Here is a 16,012-nt window from a genome sequence, read left to right as displayed (position 1 = left end):
CCCAGTTTGGACCAATTAATGGTGGAGGGAGCCTCTAACCACCCCAGTTTGGACCAATTCATGGTGGAGGGAGCCTCTAACCAGCCCAGTTTGGACCAATTCATGGTGGAGGGAGCCTCTAAAAAACCCAGTTTGGACCAATTCATGGTGGAGGGAGCCTCTAAACAGCCCAGTTTGGGCAAATTCATGGTGGAGGGAGCCTCTAAACAGCCCAGTTTGGGCAAATTCATGGTGGAGGGAGCCTCTAACCAGCCCAGTTTGGACCAATTAATGGTGGAGGGAGCCTCTAAACAGCCAAGTTTTGGGAAATTCATGGTGGAGGGAGCCTCTAACCAGCCCAGTTTGGACCAATTCATGGTGGAGGGAGCCTCTAAACAGCCAAGTTTTGGGAAATTCATGGTGGAGGGAGCCTCTAACCAGCCCAGTTTGGACCAATTCATGGTGGAGGGAGCCTCTAAACAGCCCAGTTTGGGCAAATTCATGGTGGAGGGAGCCTCTAAAAAACCCAGTTTGGACCAATTCATGGTGGAGGGAGCCTCTAACCAGCCCAGTTTGGACCAATTAATGGTGGAGGGAGCCTCTAAACAGCCAAGTTTGGACCAATTCCTGGTGGAGGGAGCCTCTAAAAACCCCAGTTTGGACCAATTAATGGTGGAGGGAGCCTCTAACCAGCCCAGTTTGGACCAATTAATGGTGGAGGGAGCCTCTAACCAGCCCAGTTTGGACCAATTAATGGTGGAGGGAGCCTCTAACCACCCCAGTTTGGACCAATTCATGGTGGAGGGAGCCTCTAAACAGCCAAGTTTGGACCAATTCATGGTGGAGGGAGCCTCTAAAAACCCGTTTGGACCAATTCATGGTGGAGGGAGCCTCTAACCAGCCCAGTTTGGGCAAATTCATGGTGGAGGGAGCCTCTAAACAGCCCAGTTTGGGCAAATTCATGGTGGAGGGAGCCTCTAACCAGCCCAGTTTGGACCAATTAATGGTGGAGGGAGCCTCTAACCAGCCCAGTTTGGACCAATTAATGGTGGAGGGAGCCTCTAACCACCCCAGTTTGGACCAATTCATGGTGGAGGGAGCCTCTAAACAGCCAAGTTTGGACCAATTCATGGTGGAGGGAGCCTCTAAAAACCCCAGTTTGGACCAATTCATGGTGGAGGGAGCCTCTAACCAGCCCAGTTTGGGCAAATTCATGGTGGAGGGAGCCTCTAAACAGGCCAGTTTGGGCAAATTCATGGTGGAGGGAGCCTCTAACCAGCCCAGTTTGGACCAATTCATGGTGGAGGGAGCCTCTAAACAGCCAAGTTTTGGGAAATTCATGGTGGAGGGAGCCTCTAACCAGCCCAGTTTGGACCAATTCATGGTGGAGGGAGCCTCTAAACAGCCCAGTTTGGGCAAATTCATGGTGGAGGGAGCCTCTAAAAAACCCAGTTTGGACCAATTCATGGTGGAGGGAGCCTCTAACCAGCCCAGTTTGGACCAATTAATGGTGGAGGGAGCCTCTAACCAGCCCAGTTTGGACCAATTAATGGTGGAGGGAGCCTCTAACCACCCCAGTTTGGACCAATTCATGGTGGAGGGAGCCTCTAAACAGCCAAGTTTGGACCAATTCATGGTGGAGGGAGCCTCTAAAAACCCCAGTTTGGACTAATTCATGGTGGAGGGAGCCTCTAACCAGCCCAGTTTGGGCAAATTCATGGTGGAGGGAGCCTCTAAACAGCCCAGTTTGGGCAAATTCATGGTGGAGGGAGCCTCTAAAAAACCCAGTTTGGACCAATTCATGGTGGAGGGAGCCTCTAACCAGCCCAGTTTGGACCAATTAATGGTGGAGGGAGCCTCTAAACAGCCAAGTTTGGACCAATTCATGGTGGAGGGAGCCTCTAAAAACCCCAGGTTGGACCAATTCATGGTGGAGGGAGCCTCTAACCAGCCCAGTTTGGGCAAATTCATGGTGGAGGGAGCCTCTAAACAGCCCAGTTTGGGCAAATTCATGGTGGAGGGAGCCTCTAACCAGCCCAGTTTGGACCAATTAATGGTGGAGGGAGCCTCTAACCAGCCCAGTTTGGACCAATTAATGGTGGAGGGAGCCTCTAACCAGCCCAGTTTGGACCAATTAATGGTGGAGGGAGCCTCTAACCACCCCAGTTTGGACCAATTCATGGTGGAGGGAGCCTCTAACCAGCCCAGTTTGGACCAATTCATGGTGGAGGGAGCCTCTAAAAAACCCAGTTTGGACCAATTCATGGTGGAGGGAGCCTCTAAACAGCCCAGTTTGGGCAAATTCATGGTGGAGGGAGCCTCTAAACAGCCCAGTTTGGGCAAATTCATGGTGGAGGGAGCCTCTAACCAGCCCAGTTTGGACCAATTAATGGTGGAGGGAGCCTCTAACCAGCCCAGTTTGGACCAATTCATGGTGGAGGGAGCCTCTAAACAGCCCAGTTTGGGCAAATTCATGGTGGAGGGAGCCTCTAAAAAACCCAGTTTGGACCAATTCATGGTGGAGGGAGCCTCTAACCAGCCCAGTTTGGACCAATTAATGGTGGAGGGAGCCTCTAACCAGCCCAGTTTGGACCAATTAATGGTGGAGGGAGCCTCTAACCACCCCAGTTTGGACCAATTCATGGTGGAGGGAGCCTCTAAACAGCCAAGTTTGGACCAATTCATGGTGGAGGGAGCCTCTAAAAACCCCAGTTTGGACCAATTCATGGTGGAGGGAGCCTCTAACCAGCCCAGTTTGGGCAAATTCATGGTGGAGGGAGCCTCTAAACAGCCCAGTTTGGGCAAATTCATGGTGGAGGGAGCCTCTAAAAAACCCAGTTTGGACCAATTCATGGTGGAGGGAGCCTCTAACCAGCCCAGTTTGGACCAATTAATGGTGGAGGGAGCCTCTAAACAGCCAAGTTTGGACCAATTCATGGTGGAGGGAGCCTCTAAAAACCCCAGTTTGGACCAATTCATGGTGGAGGGAGCCTCTAACCAGCCCAGTTTGGGCAAATTCATGGTGGAGGGAGCCTCTAAACAGCCCAGTTTGGGCAAATTCATGGTGGAGGGAGCCTCTAACCAGCCCAGTTTGGACCAATTAATGGTGGAGGGAGCCTCTAACCAGCCCAGTTTGGACCAATTAATGGTGGAGGGAGCCTCTAACCAGCCCAGTTTGGACCAATTAATGGTGGAGGGAGCCTCTAACCACCCCAGTTTGGAGCAATTCATGGTGGAGGGAGCCTCTAACCAGCCCAGTTTGGACCAATTCATGGTGGAGGGAGCCTCTAAAAAACCCAGTTTGGACCAATTCATGGTGGAGGGAGCCTCTAAACAGCCCAGTTTGGGCAAATTCATGGTGGAGGGAGCCTCTAAACAGCCCAGTTTGGGCAAATTTATGGTGGAGGGAGCCTCTAACCAGCCCAGTTTGGACCAATTAATGGTGGAGGGAGCCTCTAACCAGCCCAGTTTGGACCAATTCATGGTGGAGGGAGCCTCTAAACAGCCCAGTTTGGGCAAATTCATGGTGGAAGGAGCCTCTAACCAGCAGAGTTGTGGGAAAGCAGGGTGGAGGGAGCCTCTAACCAGCAGAGTTGGTGGAAATCAGGGTGGAGGGAGCCTCTAACCAGCAGAGTTGGGGGAAATCATGTTGGAGGGAGCCTAGTATTAGCAGAATTGTGCAACGCTTATGGTGGATGAGTATGAGGATGCGGAGGAATTGGAGAGGTTGAGTACAGACATGGAGTTTCATGTTGGGGTGCTTTACACAGGTGGGCACAAAAATGAAGGCTCTATCCAGTGGTGGTTCATTTTTATCAAAGTGAGCTGGTCGGCACTCTCAGCTGACAGACGGGTGCGCTTGTCAGTGATGATGCCACCGGCTGCACTGAACACCCTCTCAGATAGGACGCTGGCGGCAGGACAGGACAGCACCTCCAAGGCATATAGGGCAAGTTCAAGCCACAGGTCCAACTTCGACACCCAATACGTGTAGGGCGCAGAGGGGTCGGAGAGGACAGGGCTGTGGTCGGAAAGGTATTCCCGCAACATGCGCCTATACTTCTCACGCCTGGTGACACTAGGACCCTCCGTGGCGGCACTTTGGCGAGGGGGTGCCATCAAGGTGTCCCAGACCTTAGACAGTGTGCCCCTCGTTTGTGTGGACCGGTGAGAACTTGGTTGCCTACTGGAGGAACTGCCCTCCCTGCCGCCAACGTCACATGCTGGAAACATCTCCATCATATTCTGCACCAATTGCCTGTGGCAAGCATTGATGCGATTGGCCCTCCCCTCTACCGGAATAAAAGACGAGATGTTGTTTTTATACCGGGGGTCAAGGATAGCAAAGATCCAGTACTGGTTGTCCTCCATGATTTTGACAATACGCTTGTCGGTTGTAAAGCACCCCAACATGAACTCAGCCATGTCTGCCACAGTGTTAGTTGGCATGACTCCTCTGGCCCCACCGGAAAGTTCAATCTCCATTTCCTCCTCATCCTCCATGTCTACCCATCCGCGCTGCAACAATGGGACGATTCGAAGTTGCCCGGAAGCCTCCTGTATCACCATCACATCATCGGACAACTCTTCTTCCTCCTCCTCCTCCTCCTCCTCCTCCATTAAACGCAGTGAAGCGGACAGATGTGTGGACCTACTCTCCAGCTGTGACGGATCGGATGCTATCCCTAACTCCTCTGTGTGATCTGAGTTATCCCTGATGTCAATCAGGGATTCTCTCAGAACACACAAGAGCGGGATTGTAAGGCTCACCATCGCATCCTCAGAGCTCACCCTCCTTGTGGACTCCTCAAAGACCCGTAGGATGTCACAAAGGTCTCTCATCCATGGCCACTCATGGATGTGAAACTGAGGCAGCTGACTTTGTGGCACCCTAGGGTTTTGTAGCTGGTATTCCATCAAAGGTCTCTGCTGCTCAACCACTCTATTCAACATCTGAAACGTTGAGTTCCAGCGTGTGGGGACGTCGCACAAAAGCCGGTGTTGTGGCACATGCAGGCGTTGCTGGAGAGATTTTAAGCTAGCAGCGGCTACTGTCGACTTGCGAAAGTGGGCGCACATGCGCCGCACTTTCACCAGTAGCTCTGGAACATTGAGGTAGCTCTTTAGGAAATGTTGCACCACTAGGTTGAAGACGTGGGCCAGGCATGGAACATGTTGGAGTCCGGCAAGCTCCAGAGCTGCTACCAGGTTCCGGCCGTTATCACAAACGACCATGCCTGGGCCCAGGTGCAGCGGCTCAAACCATATTGCCGTCTCATCGAGGAGGGCATCCCTCACCTCGGAGGCAGTGTGCTGTCTGTCCCCCAAGCTGATCAGCTTCAGCACAGCCTGCTGACGTCTACCGACGCCAGTGCTGCAACGTTTCCAACTCGTAGCTGGGGTCAATCTAACAGCGGAGGAGGAGGCGGTGGCGGAGGAGGAGGCGGTGGCGGAGGAGGAGGCGGTAGAGGAGGAGGAGGAGGGGGGTGTTCTTCTCGTGTCCCTGCCAGGAATGTTAGGCGGGGAGACGAGGTACACCGGGCCAGTTTGGGAAGCAGTCCCAGCCTCAACTACATTCACCCAGTGTGCCGTCAGTGAAATGTAGCGTCCCTGTCCGCATGCACTTGTCCACGCGTCGGTGGTCAAGTGGACCTTTGTGCAAAGCGCGGAACTAAGGGCCCGCCTGATGTTGAGTGACACGTGCTGGTGCAAGGCGGGGACGGCACACCGGGAGAAGTAGTGACGGCTAGGGACGGCATAGCGAGGTGCCGCAGTTGCCATCAGGTCCAGGAAGGCGGGAGTTTCAACAAGCCGGAACGCCAACATCTCCTGGGCCAGCAGTTTAGCGATGTTGGCGTTCAAGGCTTGCGCGTGTGGGTGGTTAGCAGTGTATTTCTGCCGCCGCTCCAATGTCTGAGAGATGGTGGGTTGTTGTAAAGAAACGCCTGATGGTGCCTTTGATGGTGCAGGAGAAGGAGATAAGACAGGACCAGGGGAGGATGAGGTAGAAGTCAACAAAGTGGCGGAGGCAGATGAAGTGGTGTCCTGGCTCGTCCTCTGGAGTGCATCGCCAGCACAGTCAGCAGTGGCAGTGGCAGAGGCAGAGGCAGTGGCAGAGGCAGTGGCAGTGGCGTGAACGGCAGGCGGCCTTTGTCCTGCCGTTGCTGCCTGCCACTGATTCCAGTGCTTGGATTCCAAATGACGGCGCATTGAAGTGGTGGACAGGTTGCTCTTCTCAGAGCCCCTAATCAATTTCGAGAGGCAAATTGTGCAGACAACACTATATCTGTCCTCGGCGCATTCCTTGAAAAAACTCCACACCTTCGAGAAACGTGCCCTCGAGGTGGGAGTTTTTCGGGGCTGGGTACGAACTGGAACATCTTGGGAGATTCCGGGTGTGGCCTGGCTTCGCCTAAGCTGCTGACCTCTGCCTCTGCCTCTAGCTACCCTTTTTGGTGCTGCACCTGCCTCAACATCCACACTACTTTCCCCGCTTGACATCCCCCCTGTCCAGGTCGGGTCAGTGTCCTCATCATCCACCACTTCCTCTTCCAACTCCTGTCTCATCTCCTCCTCCCGCACAATGCGCCGGTCAACTGGATGCCCTGACGGCAACTGCGTCACATCATCGTCGATGAGGGTGGGTTGCTGGTCATCCACCACCAAATCGAACGGAGATGGAGGAGACTCTAGTGTTTGAGCATCTGGACACAGATGCTCCTCTGTTAGGTTCGTGGAATCGTGACGTGGAGAGGCAGGTTGAGGGACAATGAAAGGAGCGGAGAACAGCTCTGGGGAGCAGGGACAGTTTGGGTTATTGTTCTGTAAAGCTTCGGAATTTTGGGAGGAAGGAAGACAAGACTGTTGGGTAATAGGAGGAGAGGAGGCAGAGTCTGACTGGCTGCTGGACAATGTGCTGTAAGCGTTCTCTGACAGCCATTGCAAGACCTGTTCCTGGTTCTCGGGCCTACTAAGGTTTGTACCCTGCAGTTTAGTTAATGTGGCAAGCAACCCTGGCACTGTGGAGTGGCGCAATGCTTGCTGCCCCACAGGAGTAGGCACGGGACGCCCTGTGGCTTCACTGCTACCTTGCTCCCCAGAACCATTCCCCCGACCTCGCCCACGGCCTCGTCCACGTCCCTTTCCGGGAGCCTTGCGCATTTTGAATTCCTAGTTAGAAATTGGCACTGTATACCAGTAGTAAAAATTGTGGGTGCACGTAACCCCAATATATTCTTTGAATTCCCAGTCAGACACTGGCACTATATGGCAGTAGCAAGAAATGAGGGTATTTGTATTCCCAATATACTCTTTGAATTCCCAGTCAGACAATGGCACTGTATACCAGTAGTAAAAATTGTGGGTGCACGTAACCCCAATATATTCTTTGAATTACCAGTCAGAAACTGGCACTATATGGCAGTAGCAAGAAATGAGGGTATTTATAACCCCAATATATTCTTTGAATTCCCAGTCAGACAATGGCACTGTATACCAGTAGTAAAAATTGTGGGTGCACGTAACCCCAATATATTCTTTGAATTACCAGTCAGAAACTGGCACTATATGGCAGTAGCAAGAAATGAGGGTATTTGTATTCCCAATATACTCTTTGAATTCCCAGTCAGACAATGGCACTGTATACCAGTAGTAAAAATTGTGGGTGCACGTAACCCCAATATATTCTTTGAATTACCAGTCAGAAACTGGCACTATATGGCAGTAGCAAGAAATGAGGGTATTTGTATTCCCAATATACTCTTTGAATTCCCAGTCAGACAATGGCACTGTATACCAGTAGTAAAAATTGTGGGTGCACGTAACCCCAATATATTCTTTGAATTACCAGTCAGAAACTGGCACTATATGGCAGTAGCAAGAAATGAGGGTATTTATAACCCCAATATATTCTTTGAATTCCCAGTCAGACAATGGCACTGTATACCAGTAGTAAAAATTGTGGGTGCACGTAACCCCAATATATTCTTTGAATTCCCAGTCAGAAACTGGCACTATATGGCAGTAGCAAGAAATGAGGGTATTTGTATTCCCAATATACTCTTTGAATTCCCAGTCAGACAATGGCACTGTATACCAGTAGTAAAAATTGTGGGTGCACGTAACCCCAATATATTCTTTGAATTACCAGTCAGAAACTGGCACTATATGGCAGTAGCAAGAAATGAGGGTATTTATAACCCCAATATATTCTTTGAATTCCCAGTCAGACAATGGCACTGTATACCAGTAGTAAAAATTGTGGGTGCACGTAACCCCAATATATTCTTTGAATTACCAGTCAGAAACTGGCACTATATGGCAGTAGCAAGAAATGAGGGTATTTGTATTCCCAATATACTCTTTGAATTCCCAGTCAGACAATGGCACTGTATACCAGTAGTAAAAATTGTGGGTGCACGTAACCCCAATATATTCTTTGAATTACCAGTCAGAAACTGGCACTATATGGCAGTAGCAAGAAATGAGGGTATTTATAACCCCAATATATTCTTTGAATTCCCAGTCAGACAATGGCACTGTATACCAGTAGTAAAAATTGTGGGTGCACGTAACCCCAATATATTCTTTGAATTACCAGTCAGAAACTGGCACTATATGGCAGTAGCAAGAAATGAGGGTATTTGTATTCCCAATATACTCTTTGAATTCCCAGTCAGACAATGGCACTGTATACCAGTAGTAAAAATTGTGGGTGCACGTAACCCCAATATATTCTTTGAATTACCAGTCAGAAACTGGCACTATATGGCAGTAGCAAGAAATGAGGGTATTTATAACCCCAATATATTCTTTGAATTCCCAGTCAGACAATGGCACTGTATACCAGTAGTAAAAATTGTGGGTGCACGTAACCCCAATATATTCTTTGAATTCCCAGTCAGAAACTGGCACTATATGGCAGTAGCAAGAAATGAGGGTATTTGTATTCCCAATATACTCTTTGAATTCCCAGTCAGACAATGGCACTGTATACCAGTAGTAAAAATTGTGGGTGCACGTAACCCCAATATATTCTTTGAATTACCAGTCAGAAACTGGCACTATATGGCAGTAGCAAGAAATGAGGGTATTTATAACCCCAATATATTCTTTGAATTCCCAGTCAGACAATGGCACTGTATACCAGTAGTAAAAATTGTGGGTGCACGTAACCCCAATATATTCTTTGAATTCCCAGTCAGACACTGGCACTATATGGCAGTAGCAAGAAATGAGGGTATTTGTATTCCCAATATATTCTTTGAATTCCCAGTCAGACAATGGCACTGTATACCAGTAGTAAAAATTGTGGGTGCACGTAACCCCAATATATTCTTTGAATTACCAGTCAGAAACTGGCACTATATGGCAGTAGCAAGAAATGAGGGTATTTATAACCCCAATATATTCTTTGAATTCCCAGTCAGACAATGGCACTGTATACCAGTAGTAAAAATTGTGGGTGCACGTAACCCCAATATATTCTTTGAATTACCAGTCAGAAACTGGCACTATATGGCAGTAGCAAGAAATGAGGGTATTTATAACCCCAATATATTCTTTGAATTCCCAGTCAGACAATGGCACTGTATACCAGTAGTAAAAATTGTGGGTGCACGTAACCCCAATATATTCTTTGAATTCCCAGTCAGACACTGGCACTATATGGCAGTAGCAAGAAATGAGGGTATTTGTATTCCCAATATATTCTTTGAATTCCCAGTCAGACAATGGCACTGTATACCAGTAGTAAAAATTGTGGGTGCACGTAACCCCAATATATTCTTTGAATTACCAGTCAGAAACTGGCACTATATGGCAGTAGCAAGAAATGAGGGTATTTATAACCCCAATATATTCTTTGAATTCCCAGTCAGACAATGGCACTGTATACCAGTAGTAAAAATTGTGGGTGCACGTAACCCCAATATATTCTTTGAATTCCCAGTCAGACACTGGCACTATATGGCAGTAGCAAGAAATGAGGGTATTTGTATTCCCAATATATTCTTTGAATTCCCAGTCAGACAATGGCACTGTATACCAGTAGTAAAAATTGTGGGTGCACGTAACCCCAATATATTCTTTGAATTCCCAGTCAGACACTGGCACTATATGGCAGTAGCAAGAAATGAGGGTATTTGTATTCCCAATATATTCTTTGAATTCCCAGTCAGACAATGGCACTGTATACCAGTAGTAAAAATTGTGGGTGCACGTAACCCCAATATATTCTTTGAATTCCCAGTCAGACACTGGCACTATATGGCAGTAGCAAGAAATGAGGGTATTTGTATTCCCAATATATTCTTTGAATTCCCAGTCAGACAATGGCACTGTATACCAGTAGTAAAAATTGTGGGTGCACGTAACCCCAATATATTCTTTGAATTCCCAGTCAGACACTGGCACTATATGGCAGTAGCAAGAAATGAGGGTATTTGTATTCCCAATATATTCTTTGAATTCCCAGTCAGACAATGGCACTGTATACCAGTAGTAAAAATTGTGGGTGTATATAGCCCCAATTCTATTGCTAGGGGACTTGCAGGGTATTTCTGGGGTGAAGGTGGGGGGGCACACCGTTGGAACGGGTATCGGGGTATATATCGGGTATACGGGAATACACTGACAGTGTATTCCATTCAGGATCCTGGGAAAGCTGGGTTGCGGCGATTGAGCCTGTCAGTGCCACGTTACACTGACGAGCTTCTCCCTGGAATTTAGCTCTTATAAGAGCTGTTGGTTGTCTTCTCCTTCCTATCCTAGCCTGTCCCTGCCTACCCAGAATCTAAGCCCTAGCTAGCTGGACGGAAACCTCCGTCCTCGGTGAATTGCAAGCTCAGAATGACGCGAACCTGGGCGGCGCTGTTCTTTTAAATTAGAGGTCACATGTTTTCGGCAGCCAATGGGTTTTGCCTACTTTTTTCAACGTCACCGGTGTCGTAGTTCCTGTCCCACCTACCCTGCGCTGTTATTGGAGCAAAAAAGGCGCCAGGGAAGGTGGGAGGGGAATCGAGTAATGGCGCACTTTACCACGCGGTGTTCGATTCGATTCGAACATGCCGAACAGCCTAATATCCGATCGAACATGAGTTCGATAGAACACTGTTCGCTCATCTCTACGCACAGTGCTTGGGGAAGAGCGCGCACCAAGCAGAATCAGTACAGGAGGATTAGCCGTCTTACAGGAAGTGGCATGGAGAGTAAGTATATCGGGGTGGATGGGGAAGGTGGGGGGGAGTAGTAGTGACGATTCGTTTACAACTCACATAGGTTCCCTATGTGCAGTAAGGATAGAGAGCCAAGAGGTGGAAGGGGGAAGGACGCTATCTTCCCTGAACCACCCACATGCCATGATTGTTATTATGAATCTGTATCTAAAACGATCCAGAAAATGCACCTAAGTTCACATCGTAGGGTTTTTCCAGTATTTATGCAATACACACATATATTTGCATAAATTGTATGTACTGGTTGTGTGTCTGACCTGGATTCATTGAACTTTGTACATATATATATATTTCTAATGAATAATTTACCATGTTATAACACTTTTCATATGAGTTATACTCTAAACATCTAAACATCCTTTTTATTTGTGGGCATTTACTAGGTCATTTAAATAATGCATATTGTACCTTATCCCAAGTGACTTAATTGTATATTAGTGCGTTTTATCTGACTATCTAGTGATATAGAATGTTGGAAACCGGCCCAGGCCCTGGTGACCTTGTGTTATCAATCTTGTGCAGGACCTGGAATGTGCGCAGGCCCGCTCCTGGTGCCCTAGTGCCACTGTGTCTAATGTAACCTCTTTCTATGTTTAGGTTTAGTGTACCGTTCCTATGTCATTTGCCACCCTTAAGCATTGGTACAAAAGATAGAACCCATGTACATTAGGGTTTCATTCCCTTACTGGCCTATTTTCAATGATAATGCACAAAATGATTACAGTACTAGTTGTAACAGATGGCACAATGACGGGGGATACTCACAAATACCTGCTAACACTCTCTTTACCATAGCCTTGACATGTCTTTGTGCACATTTTCCAATACAATAGTTGCATGTCCAAAGATAGTATTGGTAGTTGTTCAGGCACATTTTGCATACATTAGCTCCATTGAGGAAGTCAGAAGGCATAACCATCATACAACATACAACACGCTCCTGCTGTTTTTGCCAACTGCAGTTATATTTGTCATTAAAAGGAGACATGGTGAATGGGATCTATGCCAAGTACAACCTAGCATAGTTCAGTAAGTATCCCACGTTTTTTATGAGCATCAGCCTCAGAGCTTCCTTGGGCCCAACAGATAAAATGATTGACCCACCCTGCAAAAGTTTTTTGGAAATACACCATAGTACCCTTTACATTTGGGCATCTACAGTACTGCTGGACCATTATTGTGTTAGAGCCATGGGTTTGCAAAGTGCATAAGACAGAAACCCACAAAGTGGAGACCCGGTGCAGGTGTGAACCCGCCCTTAGTCTTAGTGTATTTTCAGTACAAAATTGGATTCATGTGCAGGTTGGACATTGACCTACATAGTAGAAGTTCTTGAGCAAAACATTATGATTTTAACAAGTCTCCATTAAGGTGAAGAGGTTGCCCACATGTTTGAAGCACCACCTTGCTATATGAAAGTACAAAGTGTTGATACATCGCAGGGAGTAGCAGCCACATAATTACTCTCAACGTGTTTCAAACTGCTTAAGATTCACTGGGAAGATGACATCCCAGCCATGATCAAACACAAGTAAACATGATGATAGAAGATTACTGGGCTTGGACTAGGCAGATAAATAGAATGTCTTAAACACCAGATCAGTACGTAATGATCTGTATATGTTAGTGGATGAAACCTCTTCAGAGACATTACAAAAAATGTTATTGTTTTTTTAATTTTTTTTGGGGGGGAAATGTCCATCTTCAGGCCTTTAATTAACATGTCCATGTCTTCCAAATGTTTATATACAATATCATACACAGTACACCAAATCAGCTCACATTTTGTGACACCACTCCTCCCCCATACAGCTATCATAAACCACCCATTCATATCACACATAGAATACAGCTTTATTACTTATCAGACGCTGTGCAAATAAAGTGTGCATTAATGAAGTGTGTATTGTATATGGCACCATGCCTTAGCATTAGTCTGAATAAACAGGCCCTATGGAAAGCCGTCAGACAACAGGATTAGTCATGACAAGAAGTTCAGAGGACAGGAGGAGGTTCCACCAAATAAGTGTATTCTTCTTTGTAAATGTAAACAACTTAAGTATTTTGTGCAAGATGTCCTCAATGACAGGAATCAGATCCTGATTGATGAACACTTGGCTGGCTAAAGACATGAGATGTTAAGCTGGCCAGACACTTTAGATACTGTAACAGTCAGCTGAGCACTTGCTTGACCGACATTGATGGCTATTCCACCCCAACATACACATACATGGTTAGTTTGGCCAAGCATGTGAGTGTTCTCAATAGGAATAAGAGGCCAACCACACACCTCTGATGGTTGCTTACTTTTCTTGAGAACAAAAGGATTGAACATCTTGATATCCAACAAGTCCCTTCTTTCCCTCAATATCTGGAGAGACTCGGGACATCGCTATATACATTACATGGTCGACCAGTCCTGCTGAAATTAGTGGGTTAGGTCAATATTCATCCAATGGTTATGGCCACCCTTAATCAGCTGACCAATTTCAGAGGGAGTACATAGACCAGTGATTGGTCAACACAACATATTATGGGGGTCTCAACTATGGTCCTTGACTCCATAACACATCACATTCTGCCTGGGATGGATCAAGGAATCAGCATGGAAAACACATACTCAAATATTTTACAATTGCTGTATCTCAATAGAAGAAAAAAGATCTCTGTTGTTTTTCTTTTTGTCTTTTTTGAAAGAACCCATACATAGATACATAGACATGTACAACATACAATGTTCATGTGGGAAAGATACCATAGTACCCTAAGAATAAAACAGAGTAACTCTACTTCTTTATGGTTGGGTAGAACAACCAATGTACAGGAGTGCTCATGTCTGAACACTATCCTGCCAAAAGTAGATAAACCATGTACATTGGCCTTCCCCTTAGAGGCAGTATATTAGACTAAGAAGGGCAAGACAATCTCATGTCTGTGGTAGCTGTATTATAGTGCCCTGATACCTGCCATCTTCAGTTCTGTATTAATAATGTTGCACTATAAGGTGACAGATTATTTTGGATCACAATCAGGCTGGATTGGATTCTATTCCAATGGTCAAATCAGGGTTAGGGGGATATCGTCACTCCTTGGGGAGAGACCACCATATAGGTGTGTGGAGACTTATTAAGACTTTAGCACTCCACTTTGCAAGGGACCATGGGAAGAATACGCAAATCTGTCTTCCATGATGTAATTAAATAAATCCTTTTTATTCTGATACATCAGCATACCTGAACTTATCTTTACTGAAGGGAGCGCGCTTTTGGTATTTTTTGGGGGTATATCCCTCAATCACTGTCCTATGATGTAATTAGGAAGTCAGGTGCCTCAGTGTTCCAAACCAATAGAGGGTGCTCACTGGAATGTGCAAGCCTGTCTTCCCTGATGTAATTAGGAAGACAGAATCTCAGTGAAATAGCCCAATAAAGGCTGCTCCCTTGATGAGCATGATGTTAAAGGGAGCAGCCTTTATTGGGCTATTTCACTGAGATTCTGTCTTTCTAATTACATCAGGCAAGACAGGCTTGCACATTCCAGTGAGCGCCCTCTATTGGTTTGCAACACTGAGGCACCTGACTTCCTAATTACATCATGGAAGACAGATTTGCATATTCTTCCAATGGTCAAATCAACATATGAGTTCAGCATATACCGTCTTCCAATGGATTATTGTGCTACTCTATGGCATTGTAATGATATCAATCTTAGGACCATCCATATTATTGGTAGTCCTCTTCTGTTTCTTCTCTCTTCAAAGTTTGAGTATAATTTTCTCCTCTAAAGAGCAGGCCCGTCTCATACTACATATCTGACCTCCGCTGCTCTTCTTCCAATGATTTCTGGGTTGTCTCTACTTTCTGGTCCTCCTTGACACACACACACGGTGCCCACTCATAAAGTCACTGGCCACACAGGTAACCTGCCTCAGTATGGACTGACAGTGGACGAGAGAGTCCATAAAGTAGAGAGCAACAGGGACTCATTTGGAACGGGAGTGTCTAGGGATCACGAGGTACCGCCCTTTATGCTGTTATGCCATGCTGACCGTAAAAAAAAAAAAACAGGCAACCCCTTTAAGTGTATTTAGTCAAGGATCAACATTTAGGATTATTTATCTTTCTTCTTGCCCTTTTAACTTTTACCTGTATACTAAGTGCCAAACTAAACATTGGTGGCTCATCCATTTCAGCTGCTGTTATCTGTGGATGATAGGGGGGTTATTGGATAGGCTGTCTGGGTTACAGGTATATTATCAGCAGTTGACTATATTTGTCTCTAGGATAACCCTCTCAATTAAGGGAGATTTACAGCTGTCAGGCTATTAATATGTTGAAGAATACGGGGAAAGGTTAAGCATCTGGCAGATGATCCACAGACTTCCAAGTATTCCCCTCACTGGTGTCAGTTTTGCCCCCTGCATCCTCTTTGGTTGGTCATTGTATTTCTTATTGTTACACTTATACTATTATTGTTTTCTTGATTCGGACCATAGCCAGCAGTTGATCCAACTGAAATGAAGTGGAGCTTGGAAGGCCAGACTTGTCATTTGAGAGTCCAGCTGGGCATACCAATTCTTGGCTAATACAGCGTGAAGAAACTTTAAGTGCCTTACAACTTCTGTGTTTGAGAATTTGTTTAATAAAGCTGCGACTGACCTCCACCCAACAAGACAATTTCCTGGAATTTATTTTATTTAATTACACTTGTTTCAGTTGCCAAAAAGTGAATATTAAGTCTGCCAGCAGTCATGAAAGGGCAGTACAGATCCATTCCAGTAAATAGGTATAGCCGCAGCA

The sequence above is a fragment of the Leptodactylus fuscus genome, chromosome 2 (genome assembly GCF_031893055.1).
Source record: "Leptodactylus fuscus isolate aLepFus1 chromosome 2, aLepFus1.hap2, whole genome shotgun sequence".
NCBI classification, from domain to species: domain Eukaryota; kingdom Metazoa; phylum Chordata; class Amphibia; order Anura; family Leptodactylidae; genus Leptodactylus; species Leptodactylus fuscus.
This window is presented reverse-complemented; position numbering follows the sequence as displayed.